Source organism: Gracilinanus agilis, chromosome 2 (genome assembly GCF_016433145.1).
Source record: "Gracilinanus agilis isolate LMUSP501 chromosome 2, AgileGrace, whole genome shotgun sequence".
Lineage (NCBI taxonomy): Eukaryota > Metazoa > Chordata > Mammalia > Didelphimorphia > Didelphidae > Gracilinanus > Gracilinanus agilis.
In genome coordinates, this window is record NC_058131.1 from 340635612 (window position 1) to 340650617 (window position 15006).

Here is a 15006-nt window from a genome sequence, read left to right on the forward strand (position 1 = left end):
AAGGTTTTGTCCTTTCTTTGATGACATTTTATCAAATATATTTTGTATTATCTTAAATACTATGCTTTAAATGCCTTAATAAGTTTTTTTAAAGATACTATGTACAGTTATGAAATATCCATATTCTTTTTTTATTTTCATTCAGTAATCACTAAAATCTATTATAATTCATGAGCTTCACTCTTGTGGTTGTTTTTTATGTAGTTTTGTTCAGGTTTGAAAGGCATACATGGAATATGCCTGCTAGCTTATAGATTTTTTCCTATTTTACCCTATAGCTCATTTAGATTTTTCTTTAAGTATTTAGATATTATATCATTCAGAAATATATGGTAATTATTTATATTGATTCCTTGCCTGTGATACCTTTCAGCATAATGTAGTTTCTCTATTTATCTCTTTGGGAGACAGAGTTATCTCTTAGAGAGAAATAGTAAAACTAATAGTAGGCATCCTCTCTGCACTCCTTTTAGTCCTTGTTGTTGTTGGGCAACTAGGTGGAACAGTGATTAGAGTGATGGGCCTGGAGTCAGAGACTCATCTCTTGAGTTCAAATCCGGAATTAAAAACTTACTAGCTGTGTGACCCTGGGCAAATCACTTAACCCTGTTTACCTCAATTTCCTCAACTGTAAAATGAGCTGAAGAAGACAATGGCAAACTGCACCAGTATCTTTACCAAAAACAAAATTTCAAATGGGGTCACTAAGAGTTGGACAGGACCAAAATGACTGACTAGCAATTAGAGCTATACATTGAAGACTGAGTCAAAGAGAAAGCAACCAGTGAAAACAATGGCATCGGAGAAGAAAAGGCAGTTAACAAGACTACATGGGTGGTTTTACCCTTCATTTTGTCTTGATTATTTCCATGCTTTTTAGCATGTGTTGATTGGTTTTAATCTTTTTTTCCCCCTTCTTCCTCTTTAACTCTCTTTTTCTGTTTATATATAATATATATATTACATATATATAATTCTACTTTTAAAAATGGAAATAGACCTGAGATTTATCAATAAGAGAACAACTAAACAAATTATACTACATTGCTATAATGACAAATTAATACATTATAAGAATTCTTCAAGCATATGGTGAATTCAGAGAATCATAGAAAGACACCTGAACAAATGAAGGGTATAGCCAGCAAAACCAGAACAATACATACCACTACAACAATGTAAAATAAAAGAACAATAAGTTAATTGTCGTTTTAGTGGTATTTTCTTATAAAATGAATTTGATGCTTCACAGTAGACTTGCAGACCTAGACTCAAACCTCAGGGCCATTCCCTACCCCTCATTCTCACTTATCCCATATATGTAATCCACTGTTAAATCTTGTCATGTCCAACTTCATGATATCTCCTACTATATTCTTTTTTCCTCCACTGATACAGTTTATTCCTCATTGTCTCTTGCCTGAATTATTTTGATAGCCTTCAATCCAGAATACTTGCTTTAAGACTCTTCCCACTTCAATCCATCCTCCACAAAGTTGCCAAGGAAATTTTTTTCTGATATTCAGGACTGATTATGTTACCCTCTCTTTTCAATGACCTCCAGTGATCTCCATGATCAAAAACGAAGTCTTTTATTTGGCATTTATTATTCTTCATAACCTGGAACCTCCCATCCTTTCTAGTCTTATACTTCATTCTCTTTCAGAAACCATGTTCTCAATAGCCTACTTGTAGTTCCTTAAAAATAAGACCTTATTTTAATTTCTTTATATGTCTGACCATCATGACAGGAATGATCTGTCCTCTCACCTCGTGAGGTGGGCTCACTTTGGGAGGTAGGGAAGAAGTAATATAGAGAGCTTCTCCACTTCTATCCCCCTACTTCCAACAAGATGGCACCAGACATCAAAGAATAGTGGATCACAACCCCTTTAGAAGTATTGACTAAGGACACTAGAGGTACCAACTCACAATCCAGCTTAGAGCTACGCCTGGGGAGAATGTTATGAGAAATAAAGAAAGAGATAAAAGCACTCAGGAGCTTTTTCCATAGGCATTTTATATGTGTATCTCATACTTTCATGCTAAAAACTTGAACCCCTTTTCCCTAGGATCATGGTATATGGCTTGATATGGGTTTAGGGGGGTCTTTGCTTGGCCTGCTTAGTAAATAAAATTTCTGAAAATTACCTAGAAACCTCAGTTTCTAGAATTATCTCTGAGTTACCTCTAGCTTCTTGGAGAAGTATTAGACTCTTTTAGGACCTACCTCTCCAATTTAAATGAAAGTTGGGGAAGTAGCCCTGGATAAAATGCTACAACAGCATTCTAGACCGGGAAGTAACTTTTTAGGGAGCAGAGTCTCATTCTTCCTTTTATAGGGAATGAACTAAGGCTCTCAGTGGTATAGTGGATAGACCTCTGAATCTGGAGTCAGGAAGCCTGCATGGAGGTCAAATCTGTCCTCAGACGTTTACTAGGTGTGAAACCCTGGGCAAATGAGCTTGCTTCAGTTTCTTTAACAGGGATAAGAATGGCACCTGTTTTTGCAGGGTTGTTATGAGGATCAAATGATATTTTGAAAAGCTTTTTGCACAGTTCCTGGCACACTGCAGACACTGTATAAGTGCTTATTCCCTTCCTTTTTCCTTTCCCTCCTCTAAGTAACGAAGTCAGAGAGTGCTAGATCTGAGATTTAAATTGAGATATATAGACTCCAAATTGAGTTCTCTTCCTACCACAACATGTTACCTCAATTTCTGTAACAATGAGAGAAGTAAAATTATTTATAGCTTGCCTTGACATCTCTGAAAAAGATTTTATGAATCATCATCAGGGAAGGCAGGTTTGGTGTAATCTTTCCTAACCGATCTATGATAAAGAACAGATACTGGCTCTTGCCTTCTGAAAATGGAGCACTGCCTGACCTTTCCTTCATATTTGGAGAATCATGAAGGACTGATGATTAAGTTAATACTGCTCCTTGTAATGGCTGCCTGAAAAGGAATAAGACCATTGTTAAGACAGCTGAGATAATACTATGCATCCTTCCAAGTAAGCCGGCATCATCATGGCCATGTTTGATAAGCTAGGGTTACAGAAGAAGTGGAGAGAGAAGAAAATCAAGAGGGAGAGATGAAAAGAAAAGATATTAGTTAAAAGAGAAGAAGAAGGGATGAAAGCAAAAGAAGGAAGGAATAAAGAAAAGGAAAGAAAGTAAGGTAAAGAAGGAATAAAGAATGGAATGGAAAGAAGGGAAAGGAAGGGAAAAGAAGAGAATGGCAGGCCAGAAGAGAAGAGTGGAGAAAGGAGGAGACATTGAGAAGGAAAAAGAATAAAGAGTATAAAAGAGGAGAGGAGAAGGATGGAAAGAAATATATAAGAAAGCCAGGAAAGGGAGGAAAAGAAGAGGGAGACAGAGATCAAATTCTAGGTCCCTTTTTGAAAAAAAAAGTAGAATTTCTTATCATGAATAGTTCAGTCCAGGGCAGCTGGGTAGCTCAATGGATTGAGAGTCAGGCCTAGAGATGGGAGGTCCTAGGTTCAAATTTGGCCTCAGACACTTCCCAGCTGTGTGACCCTGGGCAAGTCACTTGACCTCCATTGCCCACCCTTACCACTCTTCCACCTAGGAGCCAATACACAGAAGTTAAGGGTTAAAAAAAATAGTTCAGTCTCCAAAATTCAATTAAATTCTATAAACAATAAACACCATTACTTGTTAGTATCATTTGGAAAGTCTTTCTGCCTTTAGTCTATCTCTTCTCTAATTCCCATATATTGGCCAAGTAATCTTCCTAATGCACCACCCTAATCACATTCCTTCCCTACAAAGCTTTCCTTGGCTCCCATTGTTTACTGAATTAGGGATAAACTCCTACTCCTGACATTCAAAATGTTCTACAATCTGGCTCCAACCCACCTGTCTAGATTTATCTTACAATAATCCTTCTCTCCAAATACTTTATGATCCAGTCAAGCAGAAAGTCTCTGTTCTTCTCATTTTGCTCCATCTTATCTCCTTGCCTTTGTTTATATAATCCTCAATTCCTAGAATAGTCTCTTTTTCCCAGCCCAACTCTGCCTAAGGAAGTTTGTCCCTCCTTCAAAGTTAAACTCAGTTACTGTCTCCTTTAAGAACTCCTATGGAGTAGGAGACATCTAGGTGACTCAATAGATTGAGAGCCAGGCCTATCATATCTCACCCAGTCAAGATGTGCTGTGAGCTTGGCATAACAATAGTCCTTGTATACATTCAGGATAAACTCTATTGTTATCAATCTGTTACTGTCAACACCATGGACCAGAACCATGGGTCAACTCAAATTTAGGTTTGGGAGTGAATTAACAACTGGTTAGGAGAGGCTGAACCAAGCCTTCATCTGAACAGATGAACAGATGAAATGCAGTTTCCTCAAATCTGGACAGTTCAAAAGAGTGAAGAAAATATGAATTTGTGTCCCACTGCCTCAGATGCATACTGTATAGTCATCAGCAGCAAGTCACTTACTTTCTCAGTGCTCCAAAGCAATTTCCCAAAACCTTACGTTATAGAGGAGTTGCTGATATGTATCTTGGAAAGTTTCCATGCTAGGGGTTCCCTACATCAATGAAATCACAGGTTTGGAGCTAAAAGAAAAATGCCTCAAATACATTTGCTTCTCTCCACTCAGCTAGCACTTTAGTCCAAGAGTTCCTTACCTCTTCCCTGAGCTACTGATAGTCTTGCTAATTTGTTTGCCTTTTCTTCCTTACTCTAGTGTCTCTACTGTTAAACTTTACTCCACAGGACTGTCAAAATTATCTTCCTAAAAGATTGTTTGGATCTGGTCACTAACTCAAATAACTTCAGTGGTTCTCCTTTGGCTCTAGAATAAATTATAAATTCTGGAGGTGGAATTCAAAACCCTACACCATCTGGCTCCAATCTACCTTTCCAGTCTTATTGTACCTTTTCTTTAACTCTGTTTTGTTTCTTTTTTCCCCCTTTTATCCCTTACCTTCCACCTTAGATTCTAACCAAATTACAATACCTTGATCCATCCTCTCTGAATTCCCTTAGCAAGCTCTCTCTCCCATGCCTGAGATGAGTGCTCACAGTGCATGCTCCTGTAATAGTGCACGTTCCTATAACAGCACCTGAAAAAAAATTGACTTTATGGCTCCTGAAGAAAGAGCCATATCTGGCCCTCAAAAGAGATACGTTGCCGACCCCTGAGCTAGGGTATTCTTCTATGTACACCAGTTGGACTGTGGGCTCCTGGCATCTAGAGAATGCCTTCCCAGCACATAGCAAATGCTTAAAAAAAACTCTTGTTGACTGACAAACTGTATCTTTCCCTGGTCATTTGCTCCTCTCTCCATTTTTTTTTTATGGCATCAATATCTCATTTAAATAAGTCAAATTGGGATTGTTTTCATTGTATGTCATGTCATGTTTTGTTCTTCTGATTTTATACAAATTTTGTTCTTTTCTATAAGGAGTATTTCACTTAATCTCTTAATGCTCGGTCAGATATTGAACATATGACCTGCAGGCATTGAGAGCCTATCAAAATGTAATTGGGAAATATTTAACAAAATAAATAAAAATACAATGGAATATAGATAATGTTAATATGTGGTTTTCTAAGTCAATTTTAAATGATCTGGAGAAGGAAATGACAAATTACTCCAATATCTTTGCCACGAAAACCTCAAATGGGGTCACAAAGAGTCAGGCATGACTGAAACAACTGAGCAACAACAAAGTCAATTTTGGATATCAGATTTGTCAGTAGTATTTGATGCAAATATTTTCTCTCTGTACTATATGTCTTCAAATTCTATTTTTATTGATTTTTAAGCAAAGCCTTTAAAATGTTGTAACAAAATATCCATATGATCTTTTGCGATCTCATATATGATCTTTTTAGCTTAGAATTCTCCACTAGCCATAGTTATAAAAGACTCCTGATATTGTTCTCTATTTTTTATAGTACAATCTTTTATATTCAGATTACAAACCTACTTTGCAACTAATATAGCATATTATGTATGGTTCTACAAAAATTTTAATGAAAATTATTTATACACACTCATAGATGATATCCTTGATGAAGTTATAAGGCATTAGCAGACTTTCAGAAATGACTTTCTTGTATAAATCATATCTTTATAGTTATACAATTGAATGAAAATATGAAGAGTATAATATTTCACAGTTCTTTTGTTTTTTGACTACATAAATAAAAAACTAATATTTAATTTAATAAAGAAAATGCTTAGTCTTAAAGGTTCTCTTCCATCAACATTATTAACATTGCATGTGGCAAAATAATACAAAATTCTTGGATAGATGAAGAAACAAAAATACTTTTGTGTGATGACCTTCAAATTAATGCCAAATAAGATACAGAAAAAGAAGAAGCATGATAGTGAAAAGTGGTCACTGTTGCTGGTGGATGATTTTCAATACTACATCCATATGGAAGAGATTCCTTACAAATGGTGAGGTCCTTCAGATCTTCCTTTTTATGTATGGAATTGTGTTGCTGTATCCTACCCAGGATCATTGCAAAGTCTCCAAATAACATTCATTATCATTCCTAAAGAATTGGCCTTGCTATTCACAAAAGAAAAAAGAAAATACAAAGGAAAGAAACGTGTTTTTTTTTTCAGATTATGATAAGCATTTGGGTTGGAAAACCCATAGAGCTATCCATTGGGACATATATTAGTCACCGAATTAAATAGGATGAGAGTAAGCTAGATTGCCTTTGAACTACCAATTGAACATTTCAAACTGAACCTCCTATAGGTATCTTTTTTTTTCTTTAAAACCCTCAGCTTCTATCTTAGAATCAATGCTTTATATTGGTTCTAAGGTAGAAGAGTGGTAAAGGCTAGGCAATGAGGTTTAAGTGACTTGCCCAGGGTCACATAACCAGTATCTGAGGGTTTGAATTTATTTTTGAACCCAGGACTTTCCCTCTCTAAGCCTGCCTCTCAATCCACTGAACCACTTAGTGGCCCTCTGGATAACCTATAGATATCTTAAACATGACATGTCTAAAACTTAATTCATTGTCTTTCCCTTTAAACCCTTCCTTCTTCTAAACTTCCACATTTCTATCAAGGACACTGCCATCTTCCCAGTCAGTCAAGATGATAACTTAGATATCATCTCCAATCTCCCACTCTTCCCATATCCAATATCTTTCCAGGGCTTGTTGATTTTGCCTTTATAATGTCACTTGTATTTACCTCACTTTTCTCTTCTGACACTGCCACCAGCCTGGTATAGGTCCTCATCATCTCTTCCCCAGACAATAGTAAATAGTTTGTTGGTTGGTCTCCATGCCACAAGTCTTTCCCCCTTTTGCTCATCCTTTACTCAGCTGCCAAAATGATCTTAGTAAAGTGAAGCTTTGACCATGTGATCCCTTTCTCCTACACTCATTTGATTAACTCTAGTGCCTCCCTATCATCTCCAGGGTTAAACATAAAAACTTCTTTATGGCATTCAAAGACCTTCATAATCCATCCCTTGCCTATTTTCAAGTCTTCTTATTCCTTAAACCCCTTTACATACATTTTGATCCACTGACACTGGCCTCCTTGCTGTTCCTAGAATAATACACTCCATTTTGACACTGAGTCATTTTTCCTGACTGTTCCCCATGCATGGAATATTATTCCTCCTCATTTCTGCCTCCTGCTTTACGTACTTGAAATCCCCTCTAAAAGTCCATCTTCTCCATTCCCTGTGTTCTAGTGGCTTCTCTTTATTGATTATGTCCAATATACCTTGTACATAGTTTGCTTGTAAAAATTAATTTAAATGTTATCTTCTCCATTATATTGTTAGCTACCTCGCAGCAGGGTTTGATTTTCATTTTTGTCTTTGTATATCTAAAGTGTAGCAGGATGCCTAGGACATAATAAGTACTTAATAAATGTTTATTGGAGGAGCATTGAGGTGGTTCAATGAATAGAGGTCCAGGCCTGGAGAAGGGAGGTCATAGGTTTAAATTTAGTTTCCAATACTTTCTAGCTGTGTGACCTTGGACAAGTCACCTAGCCCCTTACTGTTCTTGCTCTTCTGCCTTAAAATCAGCACATAGTATTGATTCTAAAGGGAAAGTAAGGATTATAATAAAAATAAATAAATAAATATCTATTGTTGACTGGGAAATGATATGACTGTTAATGAACCCATGCTTTCCCCTGAAGCAAACCCCCATCTTTTTTTAAAAAAAAAGTATCAGTACTCTTCCCATGTCTTATAGTTGCAAGCTATTGAATGCAATAATCGTCAATGATTTTAAGTAGAGATATGCTCAAAAGGCAATGGAGAGGTGCACAGTATATGTGAGAAGTTTAAAACAGATTATGAATAAAAAATTATGGATTAGAAGTGGTGTGAAGGATGTCCTCAGAGAGATGTCTAATGGCCCTAAAAATGGGCCACTTCATAGTAAGAACAAGGAATAATCACTGGATCATTTACAATTTCCATTGCTATTGATGATATGTAAAGTACTGAAAGGCCTCCCTGACACATTAGGTGGACCCTCTGCAGCCCCCATAGGAAAGATTTGGGGAATGATGTAGAATAATGGCATGCATGAGATATGTAGAAACAGATGAGTGGCAATCTGTATCGTAGAACAATGAGATTACCAATTCATTAGAATATTAGAGTAGATTTCCCTAGACCCTAATACTGTAAAATTTCATATAATGGGTTATCAATGAAGTCATCAATTTCCTCTTCCTTTGTCCCCCAGATTGAGAAAGTCAGTCCCCAGTGCTTCCTGCCTTCGTGACCAGAAGAGGGCCATGGATACCTTCTGATTTCTGCATCAGAAATGAATTCATAGCAAAGATATTATAGCCACTATCTCAACTTTCTCTCCAATTTAAACCTCCTCACAAGAGATCTAAGTGCTCTGTGGAAGATTTTTCAGAGTCTCAGTCCAAGGAAATCCTTATACAAACAAAATCTTCCTAGCTTCTTAGGAGGGCAGAAGGTTTAAATTGGTAAAACAGGCCACATCTCACTTAAGTCCTTGTCTACTAAATCAACAGGCAAAGCTTCATCATTTACAGACACATGATGAGGTTTTTCCAGGAATTATTTCCCCATAGCATTTTTAATAGGTGCTTCATAAATAATACTTTATTGAAGTCACCTAGTGCACTGAAGACGAGCATGTTAAAGAAGTCTGACTAATTAAAGCAAGTCAGGAAGCCTGGTAATGGAAACTAAGGTTGTGCCCACTGTGATGCCTGGTGTAAACGAAGAAATTCAGCTAGTCATGCAAATGTTTGCCAAGATAAAGATATTTGTCAATGTGTTCACGCAGCTGGTCAGAGGACTAGTGGGAAATTTTTAAAAACATTATACATTATAAAAGAATAGAAGAAAATAAAGGTTCTGACAAAAAAGGAGAGGATGAGGGGAAGGAGGCAATAACCCCTCTGAACGGAAGAATATAGTGTTCGAAATTACAGGGTCTGCTGTCATCCATGATTAAATGATGATAATGATGATGATAAACTCATGCACAGCCATGTTATATATATATATATATATATATATATATATATATGTGTGTGTGTGTGTGTGTGTGTGTGTGTCTATACATACATGAAAATATATTTATATATGTGCATACACTTAGCAGTGCAAGGCACAGAGCAGATGCTTAATAAATATTTATTGAGTGAATGAATACATGCTTCACTTTATAAGAAGGCAACGTGATGCATTAGATAGAATGCCAGGTTGAGTTTAAGGAAGACCAGCTTTCAAATCAAATCCTTCATTGGATACTTATTCTGTGTGACCCCAGGTAAATCATTTAACTTTTCTGGGCTTTAGGAAATCCCTTAGGTCTTCTCTACCAAGTTACTGAAGGAATATGTTCAGTTGTCCCTCACTATATTGCAGTTCACTTATTGCAGCTTCATTGTATTGTGGTTTTAAAAAAAAAATCTAATTCTGTATTGAGGAGTTTTCGCTATATCACAGGATTTTGTGGATGAATACCATACTATACACAATGAAAATGCAGTATACCACTACCGCTTGTGTGTTTGCCAATGTGAGACTGTACACACGGCACACTATTGATTGATGGAATGAAAGGTGCCCAACCACAGCGCTGAATTCGGTATCCTGGGAGCTGATAGGCTCAGTGTTTATAAGAATGTGAGAAACATTAATAAGAGTGTGGAAAAGGTTTATAGAAAAGTGGGAAGGATTTATAAAGTCTTAAAATATGTATAAATAATGAAATAAAAATAATGCCACTACTTCACAGATTTTCACCTATCCCCAGGTCTCTGGAACAGAACCCCCACAATAGGTGAGGGATCACTTGTTACCTTGTGGCAGGGAATTCCCAAGTATAGTGACAAGTTAAGTTCTTCAGAGATAAGAGGTTACTAAGTGACTAACTTAGGGACATCACAGTGTAGTGGACAAAGGACTGACCTCAAAGCCAAGAAGACAAGTTCAAGTCCTGACTATGACACATCCTGGCTATGTGATCCTGGGCAAATCATTTAATCTCTCAGTGCTGGTGGCAACTCTCTAAAATTATAAATTGGATAGAAAGTGCTGACCTTCTCTGGTGGTGAGAATTCTCTCATTTGTGAGTTCCGTGTATTAATGAAATCACAGTTCCAGGCTAGATACTTTTTAGTCATCCAGTCAATGAGCCCCAAATGAAGATTGACATGATGGCCATGGCCACTGACACAATCTGCAAAGAGAAGCTCCTTACTATTTGGGGTGTCTTTCCCCTTCCAAAGGGGAAAGCAGAAACCTGACAATAGGAGTGGAGGGGAGCAACCAGAGAGTGTGTTCCTACCTACAAGTAAGGCTACAATATTTATAGGACTGGGGTCAGATGAGAGACAAGGCTGCTTAATACTCATTTATAGGACTATGCTATAAATACATAAAAGGCGAAATGTGCCTTAAGATGCATTTTACAAGAAGATGGTGTGTTGTTGGGCAGGTAGAGTGCCAGGCCCAGAGTCAGAAGACTCATCTTCCTTAGTTCAAATCTGGCCTCAGACACTTACAAACTCTGCACAGGCCACTTAATCCATTTCCCTCAGTTTCCTCCACTGTAAAATGAGCTAGAGAAGGAATGGGAAACCTCTCAAGTATCTTTGCTAGAAAAATTCTAAAATAGGGTCACACATGAGTCAGATCTGACTGAAAAATCTGAACAATAACAACAACAATGTGCTTTGGTAGGCACTGGCTTCAACCTCAGGAAATCTGGGTTCAAATGCCACTTCTTCTACTTGCAAGATGAGTGACATTGAACAAATACTCTTCTCTCAGCTTCTGTGTCCTCATTTTTAAGATAAAGAGGTTAAACTAGTTGTTGTTCTAATCTTCCCTTCAACTGTAATAGTCTAAGCCACAGGTATACTTAACAGAGGCAACCAAGTGGTGGATGTAGACCATTACACTTGGAGCTGGAAAGAACTGAATTCTAATACAACTTCACTTATTGGCTCTGGGTCCCTGAACAAATCTTCTAGTATCAGTTTCCTCATCTCTAAAACAGGGATAGCAATAGCACCTACCTTCCAAGGTTGTTGTGAAGATCAAATGAGGGCTCTTATTAAAAGCACTTCAAAAACCTTAAAGCCCTGTATAACTAGCAGCTAACTTTTAAACTCTTACCTTCTGTCTTAGAATGGATATCAGTTCCAAGGCAGAAGAGGTAAGGGCTAGGCAAAGGAAGTTAAGTGACTTGCCCAGGGTCACACAGCTAGGAAGTATTTGAAGTCACATTTGGACCCAGGATCTCCCATCTGCAGACCTGGTGCTCTGCCCACTAAACCACCTAGTTACCTCACTATTAGATATGATTATTGCACTACCTTCCTTATACAATTTTATTTCATTCATTGCTTAAAAGTTATCTAATTATTTCCATTTCATTTTAAGAGCCATATTTTATAAGAAAAAGGATAATATATTCAAGTATAGACAAATTTAAGTACGCACAATGCATTAGAGAAGGACGAGGATCCAGGAGATTTGTATTGCCATTCTGGCTTTATTACTTATGATTCATGTAACTTCAGGCAACTTGTCTTGGTATCAGTTTCTTTACTAACAAAGTGGGAATCACAAGGAATTTCTGTCTTCCTTCCAGTTTTTGTAACTTCAGAGGGAAGCAGAATAGAAAAAGGTACCCTGAAATCTATAAATTAATGCATAAATACAATGGGTTCTTTCCCTAAGCTGTTTCACAGGCTTGAGATAAATGAACCTTTTATCAGAATGCTTATCTTTGTAAGGATGGAAAACTCCACCTGTAGAGAAAAGTGTGGGGGCTCTACATTTAGTGATCCTTCATGTGTAGCATGGGCTTTTTCTGTAGCTCAAAAGGAGGCAGAATAGACATCTCTAGCCTCTTCTCCTTCTATCTTTCTCCAAAGGAGTCTTTCATTCCCTGCCTGTGGTGAAAACAGAAGGTTGGGGCAGTTACCAAGGGAAAAATAAATCTACCTATTCTCTTAAATATTATTCTTGTAGGATACATGATTGGGTTCCATCTAACTTCTGATTGCTTTCTTAATTTGTGGGGAAGGGAAATCTCAAGTGCTGTATCCAACGGTTGACCACTTTCTTACATAAATACCAGTTCCACAATGAATATACATGGTGACTAGCAAAGAAATGCAATTTATTCAAAACAAAACAAAACATAAATCATAGAAAGTATACATGCGAGAATATATACTAGACAACACAAAATGGAGGAACTCTCTCATTGAGATTGAGGTAACTTAGTTCAACCAAGAGAGAAAGTCTTGGATCTTTACCAAGGGGAAACTCCAATATCTCTAGAAGAACAAGGTGGAACTGATAGAAACTTTCCACTCTTCTCAGTTCTTCCAAGAGTTTTTCCTTCAGCATCCTAAAGTGGGACTGGCCTCTTCTACCTTCTCTCTTGAAACCAGAAGATGAATTGAAAATTGAAGAAGATTCCTTGGAGAGTCTCAAAAATGGGGCAGTTGAGAACCAACTCTGTCTCTCCACAACTCTGCCCCACCCCTCACATAGGGCAGGGCCATCATCTCTATGAGTAAAGAAAAAGTCTCAGACTGAAGGGCTTTGGAAGAAGAGTTTATCTTCATTCAAGAATTAGCTTAGATGCTACATTTTAGATAAGGCCTTTCTTGATCCCTATAAATTATATTCACTTTCTCCTCAAATTACCTTGTTTAAGTATAAGTATAACCCAAGTAAATGTTAGCCCCTTGAGGATAAAAAATTCCTTTAGTTTTATTTTTAATCTCCAGCACCAAATGTAGTGCCTTCAATATAATAATCATTTGATCAATTTTTTTGTGTATTAATTTATTATATAATATCTTCAACCTTCACCCTAGCCATCTTCCTGACTACCATCCTCCTAGTACACACAATTTTCATCTCTTGCCCTGAGAACCCTGGCCAAATTAATACTATCATGGCACCTAGTTGGCACAGTGGATAAAGTGTTAGGCCTGGAGTCAGGAAGACCTGAGTTCAAATTTAGCCTCAGACACTACTTATGTGACACTTGATAAGCCATTTAGCCTCTATTTGCTCCATTTTCCTCAAGTGAAAAACAGCATCTAATTGCACAAGGTTGCTATGAGGAGAAAATGAAGTAATATTTGTAAGGTGCTTAGCACTATACCTGGTATTCCCATAACTTCATCCTTCCCTGGCCACCACTTCTTTATAAGATCTCTCTTCTTCATTAGACTGTACATTCCTTGAAGGCAGAGTCTCTCTCCATGCTTTTGTATGTGTATCCTTAGATCCTAGCATAGTACCTGTGCATAGTGTAGTTTTTAATAGATGTTTTTTTTTCATTCCTTCATTACACTCAAATATAAGCTGTCATTAGGTCTTACCCCTAAAATGAAGTCTTTTAGAAATGAAAACACATGCCATTCATGTTTCCCTGGGTTCAGTTCTGGGGAAACCAGATCAGCAGCATTAGGTTTCCAACTCACACATTCATTGCCACACTAACAAATTTCTCACACTTACATCCCAGGGGCTATGATAATTATAATTTGAGTTATGGCTTATGTCTGGTTCTCTAAGACTGAGTGCACAATATACATCAAATATTGAGCAGGTCCTTTATTCCTATACATACAGAAAGGTTAATCTTAGAAGAAGCATAGCATGCATTAACAGAATAAATTAAACAAGATTCAGTAACTTTACTTATAACTAGGGTTATGCTCTTTTGGACAACTGGCGGTTAAACATAACCAGGACATAAAACAGTTTAAAGGACTTCTAATTAGCCATTTCATATTCTATTTCAGTCACAGACATTTCCTGATTTCACATGGTCAATATTTAAGAAAAAGATGCACAAAACAGTCTAAAGTAGCCAAGATTCCTTGATATATGCTTACCTGTTTCATTCCCCTAGCACTATCCATCATGACTAGAAACAACTACTGACCAATTATCACCAATTGGGAGATGGGCACAGAAACGCTGGGAGTCATGCCATTTCCTTTAAAAAAGCCACTATTCCTGCTTCCAGCACAGTACCCACAGACATTAATTATCCTGGGAAGCACTTCCTATTAAGAAGGATCCAAACATCTCCAGCAACTTTCAGTCAGCTGGCCTCACACAGGGTAGAAAAGCCAGTCTAAGTGAAGCAGCAAGACATCCTGATGGAGATAGGAGGTAGCATGAATCAGGTGAATCAATCTACCACCATCACCATCACCTTGACCACCATTCCATCTCAGAGCTTAATGAAGATAACCCAGGACCCTGAACTGAAGAACATTGGGAATAACAATTTTTTTCAGTCCAGTGACCTCCATAATCCTCCTGGGAAGCAACCCTTTTAGAGTTCAAGGCAACCTGACAACTGTTCCTACAAGTGCTACAGCTACTAAAGACCCAGATAAGAAAATTCTTGACACCAGAGTCTTTGACAATGTCCAGTATTTCAATATCAGGAACTGATAGCATTTTATCAGTGGAAAGACATT